We start from the raw sequence: 18,711 nt of genomic DNA on the forward strand, positions 1-18,711 counted from the left end.
TCTTCCAATATTGTTCATGAACCTAATGAATATTTTTCTTTGATAAATATGTCTTTGAATTCTTCCATATTTTCTCTCAACTAATCTTGTTAACTATTGTTTCTGCTATCATTCCTTCTAGTATTTTTAGTAATGTTCCTTCTAAAATTTGGATTCTTGTTGATGTTTCTCATGTCCATTCATCAAAATCTTTCTATATGACCAAAGTTATTGCATAGCTAACATACTAGTGTATTTTTTCTTTGATTATGTCTAGACTGCTTAACTAGTACTCTACAATTTCTAAAATTATGTCCAAAGCTATTACACTTTTAGCACACAATATGATTCCTTGCTCCATTTTTACTTTATCCTTCATTGGATGTTATTTCATTGGATCTTGTTCTTTCATTACTTGTAGGGTTAGTATCTCTAATTTTTTTACTCTTGCTATTATTACTATCAAATCTAGGTTTCTTACAATCAACTTCTTTATGAACAGAACCATGATAATAATAAAAATAAAAATTAGTGATAGGTTTTATTGAATTACCTATACAATTTCTCTTCAATGAATTTATTACATATAAATCATCTACCTTTGAATTCATACTTCACCTCCTTAGGTGATTCAACTTGCTTTGTTTACTTACGTTTATCACTTCTATTAGGTTCACTTTCTTGCTCAACTTCTTTTAATGCATCTTTATATTGACTTGATTCAATCTTATTTTTATTATCATTCTTGTGTTTAGGAGTTTCAACAACTAGATCTAGATCCTTTCTTGCTTTAGATTTCTTTGTTGACTCTTCTTGATGCATGATAGAGGGCCACACCACCCTTACTCACTAACAATCAAGAAAGCAACAATATGGAGACCAAAAAAATGCTTCACAAGAAATTTTATTATACTTGAAGATCCTTACAACACCCACAAGATGATATCAAGCTTCTCCTTGAGCTTCTCCTTCCACAACTTCTACTTCTCAAGCTTCTACTCCTCAAGGCAAGAAATCAACAATCATTGCTAGTTGATTTGCAAAAGCAAGTGAATGAATTAGAAGCTGAGTTGTGGAAACGAAGAGCATGTCACTAGAAAAGAGATGTTGATAATTCCTTGGATGTGGAAAGGAAAGATGATCCAGTGGAAGAGCAAGAGGATGCAGAGGAAATTATTTGTGAACCTAAAGTTGAAGAAGATGAACGAGAAGAGGAAGAGCATGAAGATGACAAGATTTATGAACCTGAAATAGATCAAGATGATTTGAAGATTGCAGCAATGGAGGAGAAGTATAGTGCCTTAGTTGGAGATCAAGCAAGTGGAGTAGTTATGTGCATTTTTGATGACATAAAAGAGGCAAGCAAAGATGAAGATGTCAAATAGGTAAATTCTTATGAATCATGGGATGTTGTCTTTGATATGAGTTTAAAAGATATTGATGATTTTTTTGCATGAGGATCTTGTTAGTCATGTGTGGTATGCAAAGGAAGATTGGTATGGTGTTGCTGGATTTATTAAAGGTGTGATTAATTCAACAAGATTGGATGAGGATGAGATTTATACTTGGATAGAGTTCATTGAGGAAGAGAGATTTCAGCAGCAAACACTTATTTCAACTAGGTGTTGGAAAAGAAGAAAGTAGGAAATATATTGGCACTGGATACTTGTTCCAGCTATGTGTTGGAGGAAGAGGAAAAAGTTATGTCAACAATGGCTACTTCATTTTGTGACTCCATACTCACAAAATTTTTCCTACCATGGGAGTCAAATATAGGAGCATCATGCATCAGCAAAAAAAAAAAATTGTGGAAGATTTGCATGTTGGTTTTCTTGTCCCTATTGAGGTGGAAGCTTGTGGTGAAGATGAAGATGGTTCTATATCTCTCTTTTGACATCAAAGTGTGGGACACACTTTTCTATCTACCAAGGGAGTCTGATGCAGGAGCATCTTGCATGGGAAAATTAAATTATTAGAAAAAAAAAAAAAAGAAAGAGAAATTTTTTAATTTTTTTTTTGAAAAAAAAAATTGTGGAGGAGAGAGAAAGTAACGAAAATGGAAGGAAAATAATAAAAAAATAGGAAAAAAAAAGGAGAAAAGAGGAATTTCTATTTTCAAGGTGCATGGGTGGCATAAATAGAAAATAATAAAAAAATAGTTGTCATTCCATTAATCGAGGTGCGTAGGTGGCATTTTAGAAGTTTGTGAAAAGATCCTTAAATCATGTATTTAATATTTGTTGGGTGCTTAGTTGTATTTGGGTGGGAATTTAATATTTATTTAAAGGTAGTTGTATTTACCTTTTATCCCACATTGCTTGTGTTTGTAATGTCTTGGGTTAGAAGTGCCTATTTAAGCAAGGCTTATAATCGTTTGTAATCAAGTTCAAGGAATGGAAGCTCTTCTAAAGGAAGTTGGAGAAATAGAAGCTCTTCAAGTGTAAGTTGTTGTAGTAAAGCTCTTTGTATGTAATCTCTTCTAATAAATTTCAAGTATTAATGGAATTTTTATGAAGCATTTTGGCATCTCTCTTGTCTCCATATTATTGCATTTTTGGTTGTGATTTGGTACGAGTGGTGTGGTCCGTCATCACTTCTCTAATGAAATATCCAAGACTAGCCTTATCATAGGAAGGTCTCTAAAAATATAGTTTCTCATGAATTTTCTCACTACTCGAGTATAAATTTTCTAATTATTTCTTGGCCTATGAAAACTCTCCTTTCATAATAGTAATGTACTTTCTAATTTCTACATGCTCTAATTTGATGAATTCAAGTTTAGATATCACCTTTTTAAGATGGGATCTTAGATCTCCATTTTTAGATTTTAGATCCAACTCAACTTTTCTATCATCTTTCTTGAAACTTAATTTTAATCCAATGATCTTCAACTGATGTTTCAGAATCTCATTTTATTTCCTTAACTTTGATTCTTCATGATTAATTTTTGTCTAATCTTTACGTTCCTTTCTATATTTTAGATGATCAATCTTATCTTTCAATTTCCCATGCATCTTCATATCTTTCTTTCAAGTTATATATTTTTCTTCAGTTTTAATATCAATATGCTCAAAATATTCTTCAAGATTCTTTTAAAACTCTTCCATATCCACAGTGATCTTACTCAAGCTATTAAGCTTCTTATGAGTAATTGGGTGCTTGTATTAATTGTTTAAAATACAAAATATTGAGAGCGGGGAGAGGGGGGTGAATTAGTATTGAACGTACTTTTTCTCAAAAATGGATATTATTAATTTTCTTGTAACATACATAAGAAAGTGAACATGAAACATAACCATGAAATAAGAGAACTCATAGCACCATATTTTGTCTACTATGAAAACCCTGGGAAAAGGAAAACTTTTGGTACCCACAAAATAATCTACTAAACAAAAGTATCTGGTTAAGGATTTTGACCTCGTTAGGAGTCTATTAAATGTATATATAGCATCTTGATCATTGTTAGATGAATAAGTCCTATTAAAATCCTTAACCCTATTAAGAGTTATTCCAAACTTGTTAGGAGTTGATATATACAATTATAAAATGTATGCAAGATCAACCCATTGTCCAAACATGCAATATATAACATAGCTTCTTGATACATTAGACATAATTATAAAAACCACTTTACAATGTTAATATCTTCAATACCTAATTTTTGTTTCCTTTTCTTTGCATTACTCTGATCATACATCACAATTCTCATTTCATATAGTTCACATATGATGCAGGAACATCCCTTGTTTCCTTGCAATCCTACACAATGGTGTGGTTTTGCTTTCGAGTTTGGGAAATCAATTGAAGAATGAAGTGTGACTTGATTGATACTAAGTTGGTTCATTTGTTGTGTTAACCAAGTGACTCAGATAATGAAGATGTTTGCAAAAGCATGAGGCACTCAAAAAATACTGGGAGCTTGGTTTGGACTATGAGATCATTGGTATTTTTTCTTGAGTCAGCTCAATCATTTGAGGGATCTCAGAATATACTAAGAGCTTGACATGCACTAGGAGATCAACATAGACTAAGGTGCTCAGTTTGCACTAGGAGTTTGACAATGCTTGGGAGTTTACTAATGATCTACTTGGACTTTTTGATGCTTGGCTTGGTTTTGGTTCCTATTAGTGGCAAGTTGTTTGTGAGCTAACTTTGGATATTCAATTTGTGTTGTAGCTAAATTGTGGCTCAATATATATTTAATGTAACAGATTAATTTAATTTGTAATGAATTGGGCTGACTTGTGGCTTAGGGGGGTCTATGTAGGGGATTTTTTAGCATCTTTAGGGATTATTATCATGAAGATTGGGGAAGAGGATTAAGGGTAGATGAAAATTTTGAAGAGCTAGTGGATATGGCATGAGAAATAGAGAATTTCTTGGTGGATGTGAGTGAACAAGTATGGTTCTTCTTGGTGCTCTTATCTATCTGTGGATCTAGACTAGTTGGTATTGTGATTGTAAGTTGGATGTTATGGGATCTTGTAGAATTGCTATTGTAATTTTTGTTTCTATTTTACCCTAACTCAAAAGGCCTTATAGCTAGGCATATTATATGTAATTGGTTATCTTATGAATGAAGAGTTATGATTTGGTATGAGATCTTGCATTATTGTTGCTTTGTTGTTGTGTTTCCACTATATTGTTATTTGTTGGGGGTTTGGACATCTCCTTTGGGGATTTTCCTACCTTGTAGTACATTAAATTGTATTAGCATGAATATTTCCCTTGAGTATGTAGATTGAGTGCTGAAGTTGAGGCAGTTTTCACCAAGACATGGGTGAAGGCTAGAAGAGAAGGTTGATCATGTGGAGCTGATTGATCTTCTATATTCATGGATCTATTTCTTTGGATTTGAAAATTTTTTGGAAGATACCTCTAAAAAGATTAGACCCTAGGGAAATTGATAATATTAGTGATTCTATGGATGAAAGGATCTAAGATAATATTAGAGTAGAATTCAAATATGAGATTGCATTGATTAAGAGTGACATGATTGTTAAAATTGTGAGTGCTTTAGATGGTGTACCTAGGCATGTGGGTGCTAATGATGGATATGGGAAAGTTGCAGAAGACATTGAAGTTACTAAATCTAGTGGTGAGGATAGAACTAATCGTCTAGAGAGATCTATTGGAACTAGGGTTGTTCAGTTTGCAAGACCTAGATCTCAGTTGAAGTTGAAGCATAAGATGAAGGTTTCTAATTTATCAAGTACTTTGACTCCTGAAGACCTAATTGATTGGATTGGTTAATTATAATACTACTTTGAGCTTGAGAATATTGAGGATATTCTTGAGTGAGGTTGACACAAACTAAGTTGAAAGGAAATGTTTCTCTTTGGTGGAATGAAATATAAAGAGATAGAGAGGAGAAAAGTGAGATGAAGATCACTAGATAGAGGCTGATTTTGACTAAATTAAAGGCTAAGTTCACTCCTACTAACTTGATTTTTTTAAGAGGTTGTAGAATCTAAAGCAGAAAGATATGAATGTGAAGGATTATACCGAGGAGTTCTACAAGTTGAATATTTGGTATGGGCATAGAGAATTGTCAAAGAAAAAGGTAGCTTAGTATATTAATGGTCTAAGATTCAATATTTAGGATGAGTTTGGTATGTTGAATATTTCTTTAGTTCAGGATTCTTATCATTATACTTTAAAGGCAAAAGATAAGTTGAAGAGGAAAAGTCAAGGTAATACTAGAGAAAAGGAGAAGTAGGATGACTCAAAAAAGGATAAACTAAGTGTTGAAGGTGAAATGAAACCTATTGATTAAAAGAGGAGGGCAAGTGGAGGTGGGTTTAGTGGTAAGTGTTTCAGATGTGTTTAAGAAGGGAATAGATCTTTGAATATCCTCATGGCAGGAAAGGATTTTTTTGTGAATGAGGTTTCAATCCAAGATAGTTAACTTGGGCAAGGAGAGATTTTTCTATCTTGACAAGTATTGGTTGGTCAGAGGACACTAGATGCTTATCAGAGGACTAGTTTTTTTAGGACTTGTTGTAAATCTACAAGGTGATTGTGGATGGTCATAGTGTAATACCCAAAAATTGGCTCATTGCCATCTCAACCAATTCTGGTCTATTTCTGACCTATCCTAAAGTCCTATTCCACTAGGAAAATTCTTATTCTACTACTCGCTACTTGACTTAATTGTTAGATGCAAAAAACCCTAATCTGCATTCATCATGATTATTATTTAATTCTTATAGTATTTACTCATATTAGTCACATTAAACCTATTGATTAATATTTAATTTAATTACTAAGTATTTATACTTTAATTAAATTAAATTATATCTGAAGGCTAATGTACTATGGAATTCAATTTATTTAATTTAATAAATATGCCTATCTTGATTAATTAAATGTAATTATTTAATTCAATGGGAAAGGTATCTCTAACCAATTAAAGAAAATTATTTAATTAAATGGAGTACTTACTTCTAATTAATTAAACAAAGTTATTTAATTAAATGGGAAGCCATTCCTAATTAATTAAATGAAGTTATTTAATTAAATAAGAAAAGTGTCTCTAATTAATTAAAGGATTATTTAATTAAATAGAAAAGATAATTATGAGAGCATATCTCATTTTATTAAATTAAATATCTCACCAAAATCTCTCTTTAGTTCAAAAAAGGAAATTTCCAGTTCACTATTGATAAAAAATGAGTTAAATGAGTTAACTCCTTTTTCTACTCAAATTAAATTAGTTAACTCCTTTTTTTACTCAAATTAAATCAGTTAACTCCCTTTTATTTTGGGAATCTTCCTTTATGACTAAACTTCACCTTTAATCCTGACCGTTGATTGAAATCGATCTCAACCGTTGATGGATTCCAGGAAAGTCTATTTAAGAGACCCTCATCTCTTCATTTTGGGGGAGGTTGAATGAGAATTTGCATCGAATTGCTGCTGGATTGTGCATTCATTTGAGCTCCCTACTTTCATATTCATTTTCTAGTTTAATTCTCATATAGATTTAAAATGCATACATTTAGTACAATTTCTTTTACATGTTCTCAGATTAAATGTGCATACTCCATTCTAGATTAATCTACATTCTCATACAGATTAGTCGCATTTTCTTTAAAATCCTTCGTTCTTACAAGGTCTGTTTGCTTAAACACCTCGAATCTGAGGATATCTGACAAGCAATTCCCTTTAGATAGAAGGCAACAGGTTGCTTTGCCAGCTAATTTTTGGATGAACAATCCAATGTTCATTCCGGGATGAATCTGCAAATAAAGACCATGTTGAAGTGTGTGTGTTATCAGAGGCTACATTTTTACACATACAGATAGTACTAATAACCTTATTGCTAAGGAGATGGTTCAGAAACTTGGTTTGAAGAGAATGGAGACATCCTTATCTTTATAGGATTGGCTGGTTGCAAGGTGAGCATGCATTGGAAGTGGGAGAGAAATGCCTTGTTGATTTCTAGATTGGCCAGTATAATGATCAAGTGTTGTGCGATATTGTGGACATGAAAAATTGTCATGTATTTCTTGGTAGACCTTGGCTGTATGATTGCAAGGTTGGGTATGATTGTTTCAATAATGTGTTTATTGTTGACAAAGGTGGTAGGAAGTATTCCATGATTTTTTTGCAGAGTGAAGAGCACAGTAAGGGGAACTTGAATATTGGCAGTTGAATTGAGTTGACATATTCTAAGAAGTTTGGATATCAATATGGAAATTAAATCTATAGCATACTAAGGATGAATCTAAAGAAGTAGAAGAAGAACAAGTGAAAGATTGTAGTATTTGAAGATTTGGAGGATATGTATGTGAAGAACTAGTTTGGGATTTATGTGTTGAAAATTTGAAGATGTTCTTCCAACTATTAAGAACATCTTTTTGAACCTAAAGTTTTTGATGTAGGAGCATCCCTAGTTGTTGTGAAATCCTATAGGATGGTATTGTTTGGATTTGGAGTTTGGGAACTTGGTCAAAGAATGAAATGTCACTTAGTTGATATTGAGTTTGTTTGGTTATTATGTTAACTAAGGGACTAGGTTAATGAAGACATTCAGAAAATCTTAGGGAACTTAGCAAATACTACGAACTTGGTTTGCACTGGGAGCTTGTTAGTAGTATTTCCCAAGTTAGCTTGGTCATTAAAGGCACCTCGCCAGATATTGGGAGCTCAGCATACACCGTGGTGCTTGGCATGCACCATGGTACTCAACATGCACTATGGTTCTCAATATGCACTAGGAGTTTGCCATATGCTATGGTGCTTAGTTTGCATTGGATGCTCAACAATGATTGGGAATTTACAGATGCTCTACTTGGTTTTTCTAATGCTCATCTTGGTCTTGGTTCCTATTGGTGTCGAGTTGTCTATGAGTTGACTTCGGGTATTTAATTTGTTTTGTAGTTGAATTATGGCTCAACATATATTTAATGTAAAGAATTACATTAATTTGTAATGAACTAGGCTAACTTGTGGCTTAGTTGGGTATATATAGGGGGTTATGTGGAGTCTTTAGGCATTATTATCATCTAGCTTGGGGAAGAGGATGAAAGGTAGATGCAAATTTTGAAGAGCTAGTAGCCATGGCTTAAAAATCAAAGGATTACATTAAGGACATTGTTGGCTTGGTTTTTCACCTTTCATAATTTTGTTTCATTTTATAGTGAAAACCTAGTGAATTTAAGTTTTTAAGACATAAGGTGTGTTAGAAACCCAAGATAAAATTTGTAAGTTTCATGAAACTCCTTTCATTATGCCCTAGTATTTAAAAAATAAATGGGAAAGTATTATTTTATTTTGAAAATTACATGGGAGGTTTTTTGCTTTAAAATATTCTTTTTACCTTTCCTTATTTATTTTTAAATTACTTTCCCAAAAATATTGTTTCCATTAACCCTTATTTTAAACCATGGTTTTTACCTTGTATTGACACACTAATATTCCTTGAAGGTTTTTTAACTATGGCAGAGTTTACTTTTACAAACTGTTAGTAAAAAAAGTTCAATGATGAGTGCTTTCCATCAATTTGAAGGTGCTCGACCTTTAGAAAATGTGGGGAGGTACCTACACGACATGTGTATATGATGATTTCAATTCTTTAATGAACTAAAAAAGTTGGATGTGTCAGAATAAGTTCATGGTTGTTAGAAGGTTGTCAGGAAACTTTGAAAAAGATAATTTATTTTCATTGGTTATTGTTGCTAACTAGATTGCAAACAAGCTGAATTTTATGGATCCATCAATCAATTGAAGATTGACAAAGAGTGCTTTCCCACTTTATAGAGATGTTTGATGTTCAATGAAAGTAGGGAAGGGCCTAACTGACATGTAGACTAGTTGGGCCAGTCACTCAAAGGGTGGCCTAGAAATGTTGAGTTGTGATGCATGCTGAGGTGTCTTATGCCAATTTATTGAGTAGTCTACATGTTTAATGAGTTGGAGGGTGACTATGTAAGTGGGCCCAAAATATTAAAAGCAAACATAGACATTCCAAAGGTTTTCATGATCATCAATCTCATGAAGATTAACGATTGTTGCTTTCCCACAATTTCAACTTGCTTGAACTTTAGCAAATGTGGGGTAAGTCATTCTAATTTAAAAACTAAGTCATTTGAATTGTGAAGATCGATAGTTGAATTTCAAATTTCATGGTGCACATGAAGTATGACTATTGGGGCATTAATTTTGATCCATACTATTTTGTGTGAGGTTACTTTGGCAATAGGAATTCTAATTTTCCATTATTAAACACTAAAATCATAGAATTCTCACAAAGAGAAGATTTTTAGAATTAAGGGCACAAATTTTCTAAGGGTTTCTATTTGCTTCTAGCCAATTTTTAGAGGAGAAAAACAAGAAAATTAGGTGAGTGTTTTGGGTTTCTAGAAAATTGAGAAAAATATTTTCATAGTAAGTTAATTATCAAACATGCTTACATGAAGGGATTTTTTGGGGAAGGTAGATTATATAAAAAGGGTTGTGGATAATGATTTCTTAGAACAAATGCCATAATACATGAATAATCTTGCTAGGGGAAACAAATTTATTCCAAAAACCCTAGGTTATTGGTCAGTGAAGATTTTTAGGACAAAGAAAACTAGTTGAGGGATGCCAAAGTATCTATTGGAGGATTAGAGATTTTTCAAAAATGGTTTGTACAGATAAGACTAGATACTCCACTAAATAATGTATGGTAGTTTAACATTGGCAAATTAATTATCCTGGGAGTTTTCTTTGATGATGATTTACTTGCAATAATGTGAAAGAAATATCATCCAATAAATATGATTGTGAAGAATCATGCTAGTGATAATCTTTTTAGGGTTTCACCGAAATTAATTAGAGAGGTTTTTAAATTAAACCCTAGCTAGTAGTCCATGAGAAGATAGAAGGCCTTCAATCTAGGTATGATATGAAGAGGGTATATTTAAGGGGAGGACCATTACAGGAGTATTTTTTTTGAATAGGATCATTTCCCCTAGTTACAAAAAACACTCTAGAGCCTTTGTTGAAAACATATTTCAACCCTAGAGCATAGGTCTTGTATTTCTCTCTTTGCAAAATCTTTGGCATGGATGAGCAAGACCAAATCCTGGGTTTCATTTTCTTCATCATTGTTCAAACCCTTTAGTATTGTATGAGTCCTAGTTTTGACTTTGCTACTCTCTTGGTAGAATGAATTCATCCTAGGTTAATAGGTATTACAAAGGCTAAAATTAATAAGCCCTTCTATTGGTACTCCATGCTAATGTACATATGCTTGTATAAGGGAGTAACATTTTTCTCTAAGGAAATCAAGTTGGAACTAGAAAGAGATGGAGGAAAGATCCCTATTTAATTGTGGGGTACAAATATGACATGGGAGGAGATTGATGCAGGTTTTATCAAATTTGACAGGTTTTTTTCCTCCAAGCTTAGAATGTTATTAACAACATATAGCCCTAGAATGCTATAACGTCTACTAGAATTAATTAGACCAAAAGATCATGCTAAATGGTCAATGGTGAGTCACAATTCGAGAGATCTCATCCCATATGTAGTGTCTATTATTTTTAGAGTGTATGGTTTTCTTGGAAAACCATATATGCTACCATATCAAGTACCTTTGAAATTAGGGATTGTTGAGATTCTATGGTAGATAGGATCAATGAAATAAAGAAAATTGTTGGGAAAATCTAAAGGTACTTTCTTTCCCAAAATTACTATTATGTACAACTTTTTTTTTTTCAAAAAGGGATGGAGGCACATGGAGAAGTTTATAGACAAATATCTAATAGCTCAATTTCATGCCTTTTTAATAGAGTTAGAGGGATTTTATGACCTAATTCAGAGAAATAACTAAAGCCAAAGCTCATAAACATGTGGTATACTTTCTAGAGGATATAACTAGAAATAAGTTCTCATTATTAGAGCACAAAATTAGGAAGGAGAAGTGGAAAGTATACAACAAGGTCCTAGATTTTATAAATGCTTTTGAGCTACACTATGATCCCCTAGCTAATAGAAAATATTGGGGTATGAAAGTAGATATGTTAATGGATCAATTTGTTGGAATTATGCAAACTTTGAATGAAAAGAAGGAAATTTTGACACAAGCATACCCTAACAAGGCCATTGAGGTGGAGAAGAGATTGGAAAGTAAAATGATTTTGAACCTAGGGTAGTACACATTGTAGAAAAGAGTAGGGTACATAGTGGCTAGGAGTGTACAACATATTCCTCAATATAAGAGACCATACTCTAAAAGCCCACTTGCTACACATGTACCTAAGAAACAACTATAGATATAGAAGGAGCATTTGAGGAACCTACTATTCCAATACTAGCTCTCATAATGGGAGATTGCAAAGGTAAGGAAATAGATCCTATAATAGCATAGGCTTCTAATAAAATTATTGATGATAAGAATTTTTTCAATTCTTATGGAGAAGAAATATTGATAATTTTGAGGTCAAGTGTAAAATGATCAAAGTAGAGAAACCTGATAGAAAAGACTATGAAATTAAAGAAATTAAAAATAGTTTCATGGAGGAATTTGCATAGATAACTCATGAAGGAGGAATAAAATTGTCAAAAGATTCAAGAATTTTGATATTACCTGAATGGGACATTGAAAATGTCATGGGTTTTGATGCTCCGAGGAAAGAAAAGGATACTTATTCAAAACTAAAGAAGAAGTCTTATAGGCCCATAAAGCATTGAAGTACATTAATGATCATAAGGCATTGGTGATATGATCCATTCAAAAGAAAGATAAAGGTAGGGTTCCAGAAGCCTCAAATGTTGAACATACAGGTAGCCTCATGGTGTATAGGGTAGAAAAGGTAGATAGTGAAAGGGTGTCTCTCATGACCAAGGAAATGGTGGATTTTGGAGTTGTTGTTGCTGCAAAAGACAAGAATAAATTCTTGGATCTCAATGCTAGATTTGGAGAGATGATAAAGGCATATGAGGAAAGAGGAAATAGGATACATCAACTAGAGGCTCAGGTGGCCCAAATGGATAAGCAACTTGGAAAAAGATTAGTGGGAGAACTCAACCAGTCTAGGATTACTTATCCCCCTTGTCCCCCAATTTAACCTTTTAAGTCAACTCCCCTTGTAGAGCTACCAAATACTCCATAGAGACAATAATTTAATACAACTAAGGAGTTTGAAGAGGAGAAGAGAAAACTTTGGGCATTACATGTGTAATTGAATGACCAATATGAGGACAAAATAAGAAAAAACAATCATGTATATGGTAGATAAGATTGATTGGCCTACATTTTATAAGCAATTTTGTGGAATGAGATAAGAAGTAGTGAGGATGCTTTGAAGCCAATTGCAAATAAATGGAATAGCAGGGATAAAGATGTCATTCGTTCATTTTTTTCAATCATTAGTTTGTGTTGTGAATAGATGGAAAAAACCTTAGGCGTGACTAATGATCTCTCTAATTTTGATGATAAGATGGTTTTAGTGTAGAAGAGAATCATGATCTATTTGTCAAATTATCTTATTGAAAAATTTGAACTTCCCCCCATGCACTTAGGAAAATAGATAAATTAAAAAGACAAGAAAGAATGGGCCAAAGAATTAGATGATTTGTTACGCCTTAGAATTAATGGGGTCATAAATGATAAGCGACATGCATGGTGGGAAAACAAAACTAAATAAGTTGTTAAATGTTCAAATATTCTTTGATTATCTTAGGGAAGAATTTATTGAAATAAATAAATTAGGAGAATTTTTTTAAAAGAGGCAACGTGAAATATTGAGTTTTAATTGGCCAGATGAAACACCTTTTGACAAGTGGATGGAAAATTTTGTACAGTCAAAATAGTTAGTGCTTGGTGAAACTAATCAAGATGAGGTGGACCAAGATGAGACACAAGTAATTGACTCATCAATTAAAGTAGAAAAGGATAAAGATAAACAATCAACTACAGTAATAGGTACATAAACTCAAATTGATGACATGGCAGCAAGAGAATCAAGTGTAACTATTTGTTTTTCAATATAGGATGACCTAGATGGAGAACCATGAGTTAAACTAAGTTTACAAATATCAAAACCTGGTCCATGATTAGTAAGGCCTAAGCTAACACACTCTGAGGAATGAAAATTATATCAAAGCCAACTACAATCTCCTTAACAAAAAAGAAGTTGTAGTAGAAGTGGTTTGACAAAGAAATATTTATGATGTAAATCATTCTATTGCACCAAATTTTTTCTGTTGTGTTAGTAAATTTTTGTAAATATTTTTTTTCTTAAGGAAAACTATCATTTTTCTTTAGGCCTAAAGCTTGTTGCATCTCATGGTATATAAATGAGATCCCAAGGCTAGAGAAAGGGTCTGAACTATTATGTAATTTTAGTGTTGGCTATGTTTACATTTGGTCCACTTTTCTTGATGTTAGTCTTGTGATGTATTTTTCTCTATAAATCTAAGAATAAATTAACATTCAAATATCATGTTGTCTTGTCCTGAGTTTTTCTAAGGTTTACTCTAATGTTATATAATTTTCAAAGAGAATTAATACAAAGATGAGCTATCACCGTATTTATTTTCTTTGAATCTTGTCTCCACTATTATTCATTGGTTATCTTGAGGTTGTATGGGAAAAGCTTGCTCAATTTCATGTAACTAGGATAGGTTGTATATCAATTTTCTATTGCATTTAATTAAATGAATTAAGTAAATGCTTCAGTGCTATGATAGGATTTCTAGGTAGTAAGAAGGATATGCATAAGAATGAGCTTTAGGGTAAATTATTGATAACATTGATTATAATGAAATCAATTAGGTCAAAATAGTTAGGTAGAATCTAAATCCCAATAGATGAGTCATTGATTGATTATTTCAGTTTTTATATGAAGAGATCATAGATAAGCATCAAGAAAAAATTTTTAAAAATTAAATTAATTTTACTTTAATGTATGAACAATATCATAGATGGTCAATTGGTTGTAAATAATTTTCATATTTTGGTTAGCTTCTGTTACCTAGAATTATATGTAAATCTAAGAAGAATTATGGCCAAATATCTACTATAGGGATGAGTACTACAAGAGAATATCAATAAATGAATGAAGTGTGAAGATCATATCTAGTTTTGAATCATTGTATCCCTTAGGTGCACCCACCTTGTTTTTGTAGAATCTAAAGAGTGGAGAATCCTTATGATTTTGTTAATGTTGGGCCCAAATTTGATAACTCCTTAGTTGAGCATAGGAAAATAGCTAACCCTTAGACTATTTTATTTTCTCATCATCTTGGTATCATATATCTTTTTTCTTGGTAGTTTTAAAACACCAACAAAGCTGCGGGTACAACTGTGGTTCTTCTTGGTGTTCTTATCTAGTTATGGATATGGACTAGCTAGGATTGAGATTATAAGTTGGATCTTGTGAGATCTTGTAGAACTAATATTATAATTGTTTTTTTTATTTGGCCCTAATGTAAAAGGCCTTATAGCAGGTAAATTTCATGTAATCAGTTATCTTATGAATGAAGAGTTATGATTTGGTATCAAATCTTACATTAGTGTTGCTTTGTTTTTGTGTTTCCATAGTGTGGTTATTTTATGGGGGTTTGGACATCTCCTTTCACAATTCTCCTCCCTTGGACTGCACTAGTATATCACTTAAAACTTTCACACAACTTTGTATATCATCGTCTTTCCTTTATACCTTTACATTTTTAAAAACTATTTTACCAGCCTTCAAGCTTTCACACATTTGGAAAAATTAAAAATAAATTATTTCTCTCTTAGAATTAAAATATAAGATTTCATCCCTAATTATCCAAGTAATTATTTTGTAAATAAAATAATTCCTTAACCCATAATTCGTACTTTGTTATACTATGTTCATCTTGTTCATTGTTGTAAAACTATGACAACTATTTTTGTACAGTTTGTACTACCTTGAGCACTCACATTTGTCATCCTAACACTGTGTACTATTTGTAATAAACTATGCATGTGCCAATAATACCTCTATCATCCATACACATAAAAATTGTCTTTGTTCTATTGGATAGCTAAATAATACTTAGATAGTTTTCCATGTCTAAACTATGGAATCTCTATTTGCACATAGCATCTTCTTTGCACAAAGTGTATGTTGCAATAACTAATAACAATAAAACTATTCCAAATTGTCCTTCTAAGCCAAATTTCCAACAAGACAACCTACGAGCCTTCCTTATATAAGCACTTTTAACATCCTAGGAATGTTCTAGACACTAAGGCCTAACCCTTGAGGCCAACCAACCTCATATTATATAATTTTGTTACACATTATTATATATGATCAACTCACTTGATAATTTACAAATTATATTTTTGGGGCCCACAGTACAGTGGGAGGGAAACTAGCCTAGAAAACTATTGACTTGTTAGACTATTATAACACCATTCCAAAATTCTTAGCTAGCAATTTACAGTGGTTGATCATGCAAGAATTTATTTGATAAGGTTTTCGATGATTTTGGAGCCATTTAGGCCTTCATCCTTAGACCTAAAGTTTGGATAGCAAAACTACATACAAAAAATTTATGATAATTGCATGAATACATATGACATAACAATAAAACTTATCCAACAACTTGATACAGTCAAAGATGTACCTCCATACATGAGATTAGAACACTTTGAGCACATAATAAAATATTACCATAATAAAAAAGCTCCTCAAATAAAGTCATGGTTAATTTGGTGGAGAAAATTCTAGTGGGTACATATGATAAGTTGAAAATTGAAGAAGTTTTGATCATGCAAAATATAGAAAATGCATGATTTTGGAAGCATCTATAAAGTAGAGTTTCCTGTTAAACTAAGTATTTCACAAATATTTAATATTTCACATTTTAAAGAGTATCATGAAGGAACTAATGGAGATGAAGTTGTAGAAGTGTGGTGGAGTATTCCAACAACTCCTTTAGCTATAAAACAAAATGAAGAGATACTAGATAGTTGTATTAGAAGGATCACAAAGAACAAAACATGTGAAGAATATCAAGTCAAAAGGTAATGAACACAACTAGAATATTCATCATATCTCACAAGGGAGGATGTTGAACATCTTGGTTTTTCACTAACTACCTAAGATATGACGATGTCACTCCTCAAATTACCTCAGGTATCTAATGCAGGAGCATCCTAGGTGTACGAACAATCTTGCATCACCTAAAATAGTTTATTGAATAAGGGTTGTCTCATTGTAAATTCATTATGCTTGGATTCCTTATGCTTTGTAAGGGATCATAACACCTTCAAATGTCCTAATTTTAGAGGTGGTGATTTATCTTGGAAATATTAGCCTACCAGTTGAGGCTCAGTGCCATATCACAAGTATTCATAAAGTTACTGCTGATTTTTAGTGTGTGATTTTTGTAGAAAAGTTTTAGGCTAAGTATTTAATGCCTTAAAAGCCCTAGATTATCTCAAAAATAGAGTTTAATAGAGCTTTCATGAGTTAGGACCTATAGATGAGAAGCCAAGAATTGCATAATAAGGTTATAATAATGAATCAGGTCAATGGTTCACAAGTTATGGTCTTTTGAAGTTGGGCCAAACATAGCCTTAAAATAAATGTCTTAATTTATTTTAGATGACACTATATGTATTTTTAGGGTTGGTCAGCCTTAGGGGTTAGTGTTTGATGTCTAGAAATTTCCTAGACAATCTAAAATTTCCTTTATAAGTAAGGCACATAGATTGTCTAGGAAAACTTTAGGTGATAGTACACACCTTTATCTTGATGTATATTGTATTTCAAAATTATCGTGATAATAACTCTTTGTTTCTATTATGTTTTTATGGTATTAAGAGGAGCACCCTTCCAAAATCCATAAAGAAGAGATAAAATATTAGAAGAGAAAAAATCCTCATCTAATGTGCGAAATTTAGAAGTATTTACCTCCAAGTATTTTTAATGTGCATAAGAACACTACTTCATAAACTAGGTTGAAGAGATTGAAATGTGTAGACCTATGCACACTAAATCAATGTGGATGGCTAAGAGGCATTTGAAATTTTTGAAGGCTATGGTTTCATAAAGATCAGATACTAAACTATGGTGTATGTTACTAAATATCTTCCTAAGATTGTAGGAAATATCCAAATGGATTAAATTTGTGATCCCTGCCCCATTAACAAATTTGAAGGGGAGTACATGATCAGGAAATGTAGACTGAGGAAAGTGAAAGGTAAACATAAGATGTAATTATAGTTGAATAATTATTAATCTTCAAAATAAATTGGTTCTAAGTCATCTATTTCTTTAATGTAGTTTGTCAAGAGTGGGATGCATTGCATTTGTACCTTGTGAATAATCTTGAGTAGATGATGGTATACAATGATTGATGTCAATAATTAGGGGACACAATAACATGGGAAGGTGTATCTTCATTAGTTAAAGAAGCTTATCATAATGGAGATTCTAATGTTACTCAAAGGAAAATTAATTTAGCATATGGCTTGAGAGGTCATAAGGTAAGTATAAATTTATTAATTACTCATATGTTTCTCAAGTTATAATGTAATTTTTAAAATATATTTAGCATATTATTCTAGGTTAAACATATTACTCTAGGTTAAACACCATAAGGATGTGTTGAAGTGGTTATATAGTTTTCATCAAAACTTTGAATGAAACAAAGAAAACTTGTTATTTTGGACTAACTACAGTCTTTAAGTTGACTAATATATCATGTAGAAATGATATACATCCTTTAGAGTCTCAAAATAGACAATCTATAGTTTTTGATGATATACTTGATTGGTTATTCAATTACATAAAAATATTTCTCTTTTTCATCAAATGATATTTACTGTCTTAATCAAAATTAACTTGATAGAATGATTATTGAACATATTAATTGATTTACAATCATTAATACAAGATCATTTGATCTAGTTAGTGATGAGTCCTATTAAATTTCAAGCCAATCTGAGAATGTATTTTACTTAGAGATTCAACATAAAGTGAGTTGGTGATTCATTGCTTGACATGATTGAAGAGGAAGACTAATAAAGTATAATGTGATAGAAGAATAAGATACCAAATAAGTAGAAGATGATGTAGATGATGATCACGATAGGGTAAAAGCACAAACCTATGTCACCTTTTATAAAGAAACATGATATCAAAATGTGACAATTCAACATTAGTGACAAAAAAGATTGTATTTGTGTTTAAAAAATGAAGATAATGTAAACTAATGAAATGTGTAGAATTGGATGAATTTTATTCCAATAATTTT

This window comes from Cupressus sempervirens, chromosome 4 (assembly GCF_028749045.1).
Source record: "Cupressus sempervirens isolate cs-2001-9-10 chromosome 4, ASM2874904v1, whole genome shotgun sequence".
Lineage (NCBI taxonomy): Eukaryota > Viridiplantae > Streptophyta > Pinopsida > Cupressales > Cupressaceae > Cupressus > Cupressus sempervirens.